The sequence below is a fragment of the Perognathus longimembris genome, chromosome 15, assembly GCF_023159225.1.
Source record: "Perognathus longimembris pacificus isolate PPM17 chromosome 15, ASM2315922v1, whole genome shotgun sequence".
Taxonomy (NCBI): Eukaryota; Metazoa; Chordata; class Mammalia; order Rodentia; family Heteromyidae; genus Perognathus; species Perognathus longimembris.
In genome coordinates, this window is record NC_063175.1 from 1,497,999 (window position 1) to 1,511,300 (window position 13,302).

At 39.2% G+C, this 13,302-nt stretch overlaps 2 pseudogenes; one reads left to right on the plus strand and one right to left on the minus strand.

Annotated features, from left to right (window-relative positions):
* The first annotated feature begins 400 nt into the window (after window positions 1-400).
* Window positions 401-550, plus strand: LOC125364342 (annotated as a pseudogene).
* Window positions 551-7,034: 6,484 nt separating this feature from the next.
* LOC125364122 lies at window positions 7,035-9,366 on the minus strand (annotated as a pseudogene).
* Between the last annotated feature and the right edge of the window lie 3,936 nt (window positions 9,367-13,302).

Here is a 13,302-nt window from a genome sequence, read left to right on the forward strand (position 1 = left end):
TGACAGTGCTCAGGCCCTGACTTCAAATGGACCAAAAAAAAAAAAAAAAAAAGCTATAAATGAACTAAGCTAGAAATGAAAAAAGTAGTTACAAGGATTGGATGTGGTAGCACATACCTTTAATGCCAGAACTTAGGAGGTTGAAGCAGAAAGATATCTTGAACTATATAGTGAGACCCTGTATATAAAAAAAGATTGTTTCTCAACAAAAGGGCAAATGAACAAGGATTTTAAAGAAATTACACATTACTCTTGATGATACATACACATAAATACCTACGAACTATATAAAATAGGTTCCATCTTTTGTTCTAATAAACATAAGAATAGAATGAATGCCAATAACATACCTACCTGATAGTGAATTTGTGAGTCACTGGTTTTTATAAAAATAAAATCAGTCGCTTCTCAGCCTTTTGGCTAAGATCAAGTGTAGTATCTGTACTTATCAGTTTAAAAATAAAATCAATGGGGCTGGGGATATGGCCTAGTGGCAAGAGTACCTGCCTCGGATACACGAGGCCCTGGGTTCGATTCCCCAGCACCACATATACAGAAAACGGCCAGAAGCGGCGCTGTGGATCAAGTGGCAGAGTGCTAGCCTTGAGCGGGAAGAAGCCAGGGACAGTGCTCAGGCCCTGAGTCCAAGGCCCCAGGACTGGCCAAAAAAAAAAAAAAAAAAAAATCAATGAACATTACAAGAAAAGAAAATGTGTTTCAAAATTAGATTTTATGATATAATCATAATGTGATACAATGAACCACTGAACATGCAGGTGTTTACTGATAATTTTTCCTGCACATGACTCAGAGAGAAATAGTTCTTCAGGGGGATTCAACCTAATTTTAATAGGTCTCACCCCAACAAAGCAATTGTATGTGAATACTTCCAGGAGTAATGATTTCCTTGACAATTTTTGGAAACTAAAATTAGTTTGCTGTATTTCAGGGTGGCTCTATCAGATTGCATGCCTTACTCCCAGATGTCTTTTTTTTTTTTTTTTTTTTTTTTTTTTTTTGTAAAAGCAGGAAATTTGGGCTTTGTTTATAAGAGATTTTCTGGTTTTTAATTTCGACTCAATTTTTATTCCAAATGTTGTTTTAGGGGCAGAGGAAAAAGCCAGGCTGCAATCCTGTAGTCTCTCCTACTTGGGAGGCTGGGGCATATAGATCACTTGAACCCAGGCCTTTGAGGACAGCCTAGACAACATAGCAAGTCTCTGTCTCTTGAGGAAACAGTATGTTTCCATACTGTTGGTTGGTGTTCCAACCAAAGGAAATCTGTTTCTTATCCCAGAGGGGCTGGGTAAAGAGGGGGTGTCCTGGGGTCCTGATGGAATAGAAGTAAGGAGGTTGGATACACCATGTCTTGGCCTGCTTCTTTGCCCAATTTCTAACCTAAGATATCATCTCTCAATCACACTCCTCTATAACTCTTACACTTTTTTTTTTTTGCCAGTTCTCGGGCTTGAACTCAGGGCCTAGGCACTGTCCCTGGCTTCTTTTTGCTCAAGGCTAGCACTCTACCACTTGAGCCACAGTGCCACTTCTGGCTTTTTTTGTACATGTGGTGCTGAGGAATCGAACCCAGGGCTTCATGTACACGAGGGAGCACTCTTGCCACTAGGCCATATTCCCAGCCCAACTTTTACACTTTGAAGACTTTTCCTGTTTTCTACCAGTGGCTTGGAGTTGATGTGTTTCTTCAGAGTTTGTATTTAACACATAAACCCCATGTGCTATGGGATTTCTTGTATGTTTTTCTAGTGCTCATATCTTTCATGCTGACGCTGAGCCTTGTGCTTGGGACTGATTGTAGTCTGTTGCTCTTTCATATTGACATTTTGTTCTTAATTTATAGGTCAAGTAACAAAATTCACATAATATATACAGAGATAATTAGCTTCACAATTATGTTTCCCCCTTTTTCCTTTATATTTTGTGTGAAGTTCTCTCAGGCTATTGGCAGAATGAAGCAGGCATTAGTGTATGTGGAGTGGATTGTAGAGTTTTAGGAGAGGTAAGAAGTTTGCTGAACACTATTTCTCTGTCTATTTCCCTGGGAACTGTGTATAAAGTCTGCTGTAGTAGGTGTAGCAATTCCAGTTTTACAGGCATGGCTGCAGAATCTTGTTAAGAATGATTCCTTGGGTTCTTGAAATTATTGTTAGAAATCTGGGCTTGTGATGCCACTTAAAATGTAATATCATTATAAAATGACACTCAGCACAAAAACCCAATATGAATTGAGCCGCCTCAGAGTAGAATTCTATTCAATGTCCTGTCCTTCACCTTTTGTCAAGGTCCCTTCACTTCACATTGGTGGTGAAGATGTATCCTTAGCAACAAAGAGCCTTGGCTGGCTGCATGAAAGAAGACCCTAGCCCTCCCTCACGTGCAGATCCAGCTGATTGATTTCAATTTTGCTGTTCCTTCCCAGCAATAATAAGTGCACAGATGGCAAGACGTGACAGGCCAAGCATTAGGAGGAAAGTGGGATGTGCTGGAGGCCACAGGCATGGTGGTCTCCCCTTCCCAGCCCCCTCTTACTTTTCAACACAGCCTTTTTGAATGAGGCTGCTCAACAAAAGGAAATCTGGCACTTCATTATGGTGATCGGGAAAATGAAGGCCAAATCATAAAGCTCCTAGAACAGTTAAAGAAATTCTCAGTGAGAATGAAGATATTGAATTCTGCCAAAAAAGCAAAATGTATGATCTTAAACATTGCTATTATTGATAAAAGAATAATAAGATAAATAGTATAACAATAAGATAAAAATAAAATAATAATAAGACAAATAATAATAAAAGAATGATTAGCCTCAAAAGTGATGATATTTTGGCATGGTTGAGAAGATATAGCATTCCGTGTGAGTGTTTTCTTCCATTCAAGAAAGTTCCAACAGACCAGTTATCTGTGATTAAATTTGTGATTTAAAAACATAGAAGAAGGAGATTAATGTAAAACATAAAAAACTTCCTTTTTTGGTTCTGCCATTTTGTTTTTGTTTGTTTTTCATTCTGACAGCTGTCATCTTTGAACACAGCACCTTGCTTGTGGCTCATTTTGTTTTGAGATCCCCAAAATTCTGCCCAAGTTTCTCTTTAGCTCCTCATAGTGATAGAAACTGTTTCTAGAATTGGTCACTTGTGTTTATATTAGGAACCATTGCACTGACAAGTTCAAGAACTTTTTCACTTTTTCTTGACTGAGCATTAAGTAACATTTGTAATTCAGGCTCTACTTGGTATTTTTACTATTCATTTTTTTTAGGTGGGGAGACCTGGGGTTTGAACTCTGGGCCTTGAGCTTGTTAGGCAAGCATTCACACCACCACTTGAACCATGCCTCTAGTCTTTACACTTCATATTTCTTACCATTTATTTGTTTTTGCTTTCTTCAGGTTTTCTGTTTCTTTTCTCCTGAGTCTTTCTTCCTTTTTCTTCTTCTTTAATCTATGTGTGTGTGTGTGTGTGTGTGTGTGTGTGTGTGTGTGTGTGTGTGTGCGTGTTTGCTGGGGATTGAACCTAGGACCCAGGACCTCATGCATGCTAAGTAAGTACTCTACCACTGAGCTACCCCTTATTTTATGTTTAATTGTACATGTTTATTAAATGTGCATAGTTATTGTATACAATGTGATGTTTTGATAGGCATTTACATTGTATAATGTGCAGGGAGGACAATCTGTTATTCTATTCTCAGCCCAGCCATTTTGCAAAGCAGCTGCTGGATGTCTATCTGAAGGGAGGTCTGCACATTCACTGAAGCCCTCCTCACAGTAGAAGCTGTAAATCACCTCCCACTTCCTGCAGAGCATAGGCTGAGTAGCTACTGGAAGCTCATTCTGAACAGAGTTGCCCCAGCTCTCTTCCTTCACAAAAATGAAAAAAGAAAGCATAGTACAGGATGTGCAAAGGAGTTTCCTGGATTTTAGAATTGTAGAATTCATTTTATAAGCTTCCAGTTGATGAAAACCCACAGTAACTGTGGACACTAAGCATTGTGGTATAATCAACTAACAATTGGCAATTATCTAAAAGAGCCACATGTACCCAGAGAGAGGGAGATGGTCATACTACAGCAAAGTTACTTGTATCCACTGGGTATGATTTTTAAACTCAGGCACCACTCTGAGTTTCTCATTAGTGAGTTCCTCATTATTTTTGTCTAGGAAAAACTGAATTCATTGTAACATTACTCAACAAGAGGATGTTACAAAAACCCTTCTGATGCCATTCAGTAGACAAATGGATCTGGAAAATGTGGTACATATACACAATGGAATTTTATGCCTCTATCAGAAAGTATGACATTGCATCATTCATAAGGGAATGGAAGGGCTTGGAAAAAATTATACTAAGTGAAGTGAGCCAGACCCAAAGAAACATGGACTCTATGGTTTCCCTAATAGGGAATAATTAGCACAGATTTAGGCTAGTCACAGCAGAGGATCACAAGAGCCCAATAGCTATGCCCTTATGAACACATAAGATGGTGTTAAGTGAAATGAACTCCATGTTATGGAAACGAGTGTTATATCACTGTTGTAATTATTTTTAACATGCCATGTAAAACTGTAGCTTTTTTTGTTGATGATCCTCTTGTATCCTCTGCCTGTGGTTGCCCCCACACTTTCACTGTATCTCATCTGAGTACCCTGGATACTGTGTATGCTTGTACTAGAACTAGGGAAGAGAGAGGGAATATCAAAATAGACAAAGGATAAAAAGACAAATGACTCCAAAAGCAATACTTACAAAACCATTTGGTGTAAATCAACAGAACAACTCACACGGGGAGAGGGATAGGGGGAGGGGTGATGAGGGAAAAGGTAACAAATTGTACAAGAAATGTACCCACTGCCTTAAGTATGAAACGGTAACTCTTCTGTACATCATCTTAACAATAAAAGGTAATTATTTTAAAAAAAACCTTTCTGATTATTCTTAGTGGGAGCCACCCTATCAATCTCCTTTCATGTGGTGGAATTCAGCCAAAGAGTTAGGACTTAAAGCCCAGAAGTTTGGCTATGAGGTGAGGTCTGCCATCCAATAAAGACCTCTTGATTTTATACAATCAGTCCATGGGATGAGACTTTTTGTTTTTTGCCTTACATCAGGTGATCAAGGGTCCAAGTAAACCCACAGCATTAAAAAGAAAACAAAGCCCTGTGCCATCTGGTGACTCAGAAGACTGCAATCTGAGGATCACAGTTCCAAGCCAGCCCCGGCAACATTAACCCCCAGAAAACTGGAAGCTGTGCTGTGGCTCAAAGTGGTAGAGTTCTGTCTAGCCTTGAGCAATAAAGCTCAGGGGAAGTGCCCAGGTCCTGAGTTCAAGCCCCATGTGTGTCTCTCCCTCTTTCTCCTCTCTCTCAATCTCTCTCTCTCTCTCTCTCTCTCTCTCTCTCTCTCTCTCTCTCTGTCTCTCTCTCTCACACACAGGAATAAACCACATATATTATCAAGTTCATGATCAGAATTCTAGGAACAATGATGTGAAACTGGCAAAAATATCTGATTTTCCTTCTTTCCTAACTATATTTAGAGATAATTAAATGCTTCTTTGTTACTAACTTTGCTATGTCCATACTGGTCAAATAAATGTCTTTTCCATTTTATCTTTATGTTCTGTTTTCTGCTTCATGAAGGATTCTGGAAACAATGGATTCTGGAAAAATTGCTGCCTTTCACTTGCCTTGTGTTTAAATAGGTAGCAACTGGAAAAAAAACTCCAGTGCAGTTCAAATTATGGAGATATTTATTTAAAGTGAAAGGTATGATTGAAGTTTTTGCTCAACAATATGAATTGTCTCTGGTCCCAGGTAGCTTTATCATAAATGACTCTATTTTCTAGATGGATTGTACTATGTGAATCAGAGGATTTCTTGTAGGAAACTAGAAGTCATTTCAGGACTTCATACCTTGTTTCTGGATGCTTTGAAATAAAACCAAGTCAGAAAGGCCCAGGGTTGTGGTTTTTGTCATCAAGAAAGAATGCTTCAAAGTTGCCACTAGGTGGCAGTGCTATATCGTGAGTGCTAGAGGCTGCCCACGTTCCCACACTTCTGGTAAATCTATAGTCACTGATAATTGTCCCCAGAAGCAAGCAGATTAGCCTAAACTGAGGTGGTCAGATGCTATGTATCTGAATAGCCTGTTAAACTTTTGTTGACGGTTATAATATGTTAAGCTTACAAACTTAGTTAGTTTATTTGTTTTGTTTTTGTTGCCAGTCCTGGGCCTTGGACTCAGGGCCTGAGCACTGTCCCTGGCTTCTTCCGGTTCAAGGCTAGCACTCTGCCACCTGAGCCACAGCGCCCCTTCTGGCCGTTTTCCATATATGTGGTGCTGGGGAATCGAACCAAGAGTAGGAGGCAAGCACTCTTGCCACTAGGCCATATTCCCAGCCCTGAAGATTTTTTTTTTAATGGGAAAAAAAACTATACAGATGAAATATAATTTTTGTCAAGATTATTGGCAAAATTTTGTTCTTAGCCTTAACCTGTGTTTTCCACTGTGTGGTTGAAATTTTTCTAATACTGAAGACATGGAGCAGCTTGATGGCAAAGGGAAGAGCTGGTGATGTCAAGTGGTCTGGTCTTCATTGGACCTCTAAGTGGGAAACTGCAGGTGGCTGGGTGGGGCAGCTTCTCCATGCCAGGGATGTAAATTGGAGACCTTTAGAGTCCCTTCTCACAGTGTGCAATTATCTGTTTTTTTAAGCTGTTGCAAAATGATAAAGTGTAAGAAATCATGAAAGCCATTTAATTTGGTTTTAATTTTTTTCACTGTTTAAGGAATTTTATTAAAGCGAGAATTTTATAATCCAAATTACATTTCCTCGCACAGTTATCAATTCTGTTACTTAGAACTGACATCCTGAGCTATTCCACAGTAAAGAATTACAAAATTAAAGAAAGGAATGCTTTAAATTTTTGTACTTTGCTGAAAATTCTTTTTCCCAGGGTCTAAAAAGCATTAATTTGTTTTTATATTTTACTATTTTTTTTAGTTTTTTTTTTTGTTTTGTTTTTAAATCAAGTAATCTAGGACTAGCACTGTTTGCTAGACCTGGCATTTGCTCGGTACATAAGGTTCAAAGTTTCCTTTCCTTTTTTAATTTATTTTATATTTTGCAATTTTTTTTCATAATATTTAAGTTTTTCGATGTTTAGATATTTTTCTTTGGTGAAGCATGAGTTTCTTTTCATGGTCCCTGATCAATTTTTTAAACAGTTGGAACACCAGTGGCACTGTTGACTGCTTTCTGGGCAGCCTCTTTAGCTTGGTGGGCTTGTAGTACAGCTACAGCTTCATCAACCTTAGAACGCAGAGACTCTGGAGATTCAAGCATATGAAGTAATTCTGAATTATCTATCTCCAACAACATGCCCGTGATTTTACCAGCAAGAGTAGGGTGCATGGCTTGGATAAGAGAAAACAGCCTTTCACCCAACATTTGCTTTTGCTCTTGAGGGGGGGCAGATGCCAACATGGAAGCAGTCAAAGGTTCCTGACCACAACAGCAGGCTGTTGCATGGTAACTTGTGGCTGTGCATTAAGATGTTGCTGAGGACTGCGGACTCCTGAAGCATATTTATACTGGGGAACGGTGCGGACAGCAGGAGTGGCTGCTGCAGCAGCAGCTGCAGGACGTGGACCCATTGTTTGTGTTGATGTGTTAGCAACACGCTGTGTGGACATGACTCATGGAACCTGTGAAGAAGCTGGTCTCATAGTACTAAATGGTGGTCTAGGAGCGGCTGGACGGATAGCACCGGGCATATTTTGGAATGGATGAGGTCTGGCACCCTCTGGACTCTTCAAGAGTCCAGCAAGGACTTGGTCTTAGTTGAGCAATTTGGGTAGGAGGATAGTATGCAGCATGGTTCTGAGTTTGTGGGATAGCTGCCATGAAGTAACCCGAAGGAGGTGCTGGCTGGTAGGGGTTGATTACAGGGTTGGGCACAGCTCGTACACTTGCCATTCTCTGCATATACTGGTTAGTGAGGTGAGCTTGGCGCTCTTCTTTGCGCTGAGCTAAAGCTACATAGAGTGGCTTTGTGGCCACAGTTCTACCATTCATTTCTGTAACTGCTTTAGTGGCTTCTTCTGGGGAGGAGAAACATACAAACACAAACCCTTTGCTTTGACCACCTTCCATCATAACCTTTGCACTAGTGATTGTACCAAATGGAGAAAACTCTTTCCGGAGACGTTCATCATCAATACCATCATCAAGATTTTCCACATAAAGGTTAACACCCTGGTATCTGGTGATACTATCTTGCTTCATCTGCTCAAATTTGCGCTTCAGTTCTGTCTGTCGTTCCACTTTTTTCTGAGCTCGACCAACGTAAATTTGTTTTCCATTGAGCTCCTTTCCATTCATCTCATCCACAGCTTTCTGTGCATCTTCATGCCTTTCAAAGCTTACAAATCCAAATCCTTTGGATTTCCCACTTTCATCACTCATTACTTTCACACTTAAGGCAGGTCCAAACTTGCCAAAGAGTTCCTTAAGGCGCTCATCATCCATGTCTTCTCCAAAAGTCTTGATGTAAACATTGGTGAATTCTTTTGCCCTAGCTCCAAGTTCTGCTTCTCGTTCCTTACGAGACTTAAATCGTCCAACAAATACTTTGCGATCATTTAGAAGCATCCCATTCATTTTTTCAATAGCTCTTTCAGCTGCTTCTTGTGTCTCAAAATGTACAAATCCATAGCCCTTGGAACCATTTTCATCACAAACCACCTTACATGAAAGGATGTTACCAAAAGCAGAAAATGTATCATACAGTGCTTTATTATCAATGGATTTGTCCAATTTTTTTTTTTTTGGCCAGTCCTGGGCCTTGGACTCAGGGCCTGAGCACTGTCCCTGGCTTCTCTTTGCTCAAGGCTAGCACTCTGCCACTTGGGCCACAGTGCCACTTCTGGCCATTTTCTGTATATATGGTGCTGGGGAATTTAACCCAGGGCTTCATGTATACAAGGCAAGCTCTCTTGCCACTAGGCCACATTCCCAGCCAGATTTGTCCAAATTTTTAATGAATATATTGCCCACTCCACTTTTACGAAGTGATGTATCATGCTGAGACCACATGATGTGTACTGGCTTGCCCTTTATAACATCAAAATTCATGGTGTCCAAAGCTCGCTCCGCGACCGCCGGCTGCTGGAAGTTCACATACGTGTAGCCCAAGGAGCGGCGGGTGATCATGTCCCTGCAGGCCCAGATGGAGAGGATGGGCCTGGCCAGGCTGAACTTCTCATAGAGCATCACCTTGGTCACGTCGGGGTGTAGATCCCCCACGTAGAGCGAGGCCATGGGGTAGCTGGGGGCGCTGGGGTTCATCTCAGCATGGCTGCCCACAGGGCCACAGGTGGTTTTAATTTTTAAAATTTGCAGATTAGTAGATATGTGACTAATGCTTTGTTTAATGTCAGAAGACATTTTCTTTTTAAAATTTTTATTACAGAAGTAATTTTTCAGTCTTAGAATTTCAAGATACAGAACAAAAACTTAAAGATGTTAATTAAAGAGAGAATGCTGAGAGCCAGAGTGACATCGCCTATAATCCCAGCATCACTCAGGAGGCTGAAGCAGGTGCATCACAAGTTCCAGCCTGGGCCACATAGCAAAGAGACAGATTGTCAGTGGAATGTAGCACAGTGGTAAAGCACTTTGTGAGGCCTTGGATCTGATCCCCAGGACTAGAGGAGGGGGGGGTGTGGAATGGAGAGAGAAGGAAGAAGAGTTGACAGGAAAGGGGAGAGAGAAGGAGGGAAGGACAGAGAGACTAAGAGAAAATGGAATTATCTATTATGATATTTCAGTGCTTTATCCCTACTCAAAATGTTTTAGAAACCACTGGTCTTAATTGATCCTCACAGATAGCTCACAGAAGAAGAAATATGAATGGCCAGTAAAGTCAGATGCAGAAAGACAAGTAGCATATTTTTCCTCTCACATGTGGAATGTAGAATTACCAACACCTACAGACTAGAAATAATAGAGACTCCTCATAATGTGTAAAGAGACTGGGCAGGGTGGGAGAGAGTGGAGATAAGGTAGGATAGTTGGGAGAGTGATTACAACCAAAGTCTGATATATGCACATGTAGAAATGTCATAGTAAAATTAATATGCATTAGTAATTATAATTAAAAGAAACCATTGGCCCTTGATTTGAAACATGTTAGACTCACATTATATTAAAGAATTATATAAGAATTTTTCCTTGGGATATGCTATATTTTGTTGTTTATGTAGACGTTTACTTGAATTGACATATTAAGCTTTTTTTTTTTTTTCCTGGGCCTGGCCTGGGCGCTGTCCCTGAGTTTCTGTTGCTCAAGGCTAGTTCTCTACCCCTTGAGTCACAGCACCAAATATGGCTTTTTTTCTGAGTGGTTTATTGGAAGAGGGGTCTCATGGACTTTCTTGTCTGGGCTGGCTTTGAACCAAAATCCTCAGATCTCAGCCTCTCTAGTAGCTAGGATTATAAGCAGAGACCCTGGAGCTTGTGTCATTAAGCTTGTTTTAGATATTGTGGAGAGAGCCCAAAATAGGCTCTATCTTCAAGGAAATTATGTTTTTCTGCAGAGATAATTAACTGGGCAAGAAATTGCAAAAATGTTTGATAAGCGATGCAAGTGAAAAATACAAAATTCTCTATGAGAAGTGGAAATGTCAAATGCTGGATTAGTTTGTATATGCAAGTTTATAGGAAAATAATCCTTAGAAACACACAGAAAAGAAGATTGTTTTTCTCTGTTATATATAGTATTCTTTTTTTTCTTGAGAAATCTGGGAATGTAAATGTTTTGACACACTGAGCATAGTCATTACAGATATGTTAGAAAAATAAAGGTTAAGGTAATATTACTCCTTTTTTTTAATTTAAAATAAGTCTTTTTTTTATTAATTGGACATAAATTTTTTTACAAGGTGTTGTGCAAAGAGGGTGCAGTTACATAGTAGGGCAGTGTGTACGTTTCTTATGATATCTTACAACCTGTTTTTCTATCCCTTGTCTAGGTCAGGTTGACATATATGCAATATACAATGTATCAAGAACATATACAGTATTCACAGACTTGGTCTCTACTGTCTCTCCGTCTCCCTTTGTTTGCTCCTTTCAGTTCTATAAACAATTTTAGTTTTAAAAACTGCTTTGGATATTAATTGACTTTCCTTTGTTTGTGAGACTTCTGTTTCTTTTCCTGTTAGTCATGGCCCCTAAAGGAAACTTCCTAGCTACTTCAAAGTTGAAATTTAAAAAAGCAACAGTTAGCATTGGCAATATAAGCCATTTCAGGCTCATGACAACTTTTGCTTATATAAAAAAATAAATACACTGAAATCTGTCATTCATGCTGTGGATAACACAACAGGGAAATATTCCTAGAACCAGTGATTCATAGTTATTTTTGTTAGGATGAAATTTATATCTTGAGAAGAACAGCAGTTCAGTGACCAAATCCCTCATGGGATGACACAAGCTAGCCTCTTAACTGAATAGAGGAGGAAAAATGTTGTTGTTTTTTTTTAACAAGGACAGTTTTGATGTAATTGAAATATTACATTTACAAAGTCCTACTCATTTTTGCTGAGTAATTTGATTTTAATGATGGTTCTTTGTTTGAGATACATATATCCTGACAACAAACGTCCCCTTTCATTCTTCAAATAGAATATTTGAAGTGTTATACTCTTTTATTTCATTATTTTTTCATGCTCATGCTCTTCCTTCCCTAACCTCCTGAGTTCTGGGATTACAAGTGTGTCCCACCATTCCTTGTCTGATACTAATCACCATGAGCAGTTTTTGTGATTCATCTCCAACTTGGCCTCTTTCTAAGCTCCAGATCTAATTTTAGCAACCAGACTATATGGTGAGCCCTCTTTTAGAGACAGTTCTCATGAGGGTGTTTATGTTGAGTGAAATAATGCTAGATGTAGGCGTGGCTTTCAAGATCTGTTCATCGCTTGTTTTATAGATGGACAATTAAATTTTGTGGAGTTCACTTGTAAATCTCGCAGGGCATAGAACACCACCAGAACTCAGTGAAGGGTGAGAAGTACAAGGGAATTTGCACTTAGGGAGAATTGCTGTAATGGTCTCAAGAGTCATCTTAGTTCACCTAGTCCTCACAGTAATCAGGAAAATCCTTAATGTTGTTTTTTCCCCCAAAGCTTAATTGAGGAATAGCTATCAACATTCTGTGAATTTAAGTTGTAGAATGTGATGATTTGATATGCATGTACTACAACCAAGTTGGTTAACATACTTATCATCTCACACAGCTACCATTTTGCTTTGTTTTAGAACAGAAAATAGGACATTTAAGGTCTTAGAGAGATGTGAGAGTTAAAATGGCATTAAGCATATTAATAGAGTGGTTCAGCCATCATAACCATCTATTTCTACATTTTTCCATCATCCACAGCAGAAGTTCTTTATCCATTAAGAAGTAACTCCTCAAGCCTGATGGATTCATTTGATCACATTGAGTTTAATCATTAATTGTGGCAGAATTGATTATTGATTATTGCAATTTCCAGTCAAGTATTATGGCTTTTCTTTTTCTTATTGAAGTTTCAATAATTATACACTTAATAGAGTTTTGGGCTTATTAGTATAGTTCTGCACTCTTAGTTAGAACTATTCTTAGGTATATTATAATTTTATACTTATTATCTTGATGATACTGGTGTGGCATTCTAACACTTGAGCCAGTCTCCAGTACTGTTTTTTTTCTTTTTTTCCTTTTCTGGTTATTTTTGAGATAGAGTCTCATGAAATATTCTTCCCAGGCTGATCTGAAACTGTAATTCTTTTGCTGTCAGCTTCCTGGGAAGTTAGGATCACAGGTGTAATGCACTAGCACCCAGCAATGTATAGTCATTTTTACTGGGATTGCTTCCATTTAACTTTATAGTGCTCATTGCTGATGTATATGGAAGTCATTAACTCTTGTATATTAATTATGTTACTAATTGCACACTTTGGAACACTTGGAACTAGCCTGGCTTATGCCTATAATTCTAGCTACCCAGGAGACTAGGATCTGTGGATTGCAATTTAGAGTCAGCCTGGGAAGGAAAGTCCCTGAGACTCATCTCCAATTAGCCACCAGAAAATTGGAACTGGCACTGTGGCTCAAAGTGGTAGAGTGCTACTTTGAGTGAAAAAACCCAGGAACAGCACCCAGGTTCAAGAGCCATGACACCACCCCTCCCCCCCTCAAATTGAAACAGGTTAATATACTGAATCAATAGTATGTTT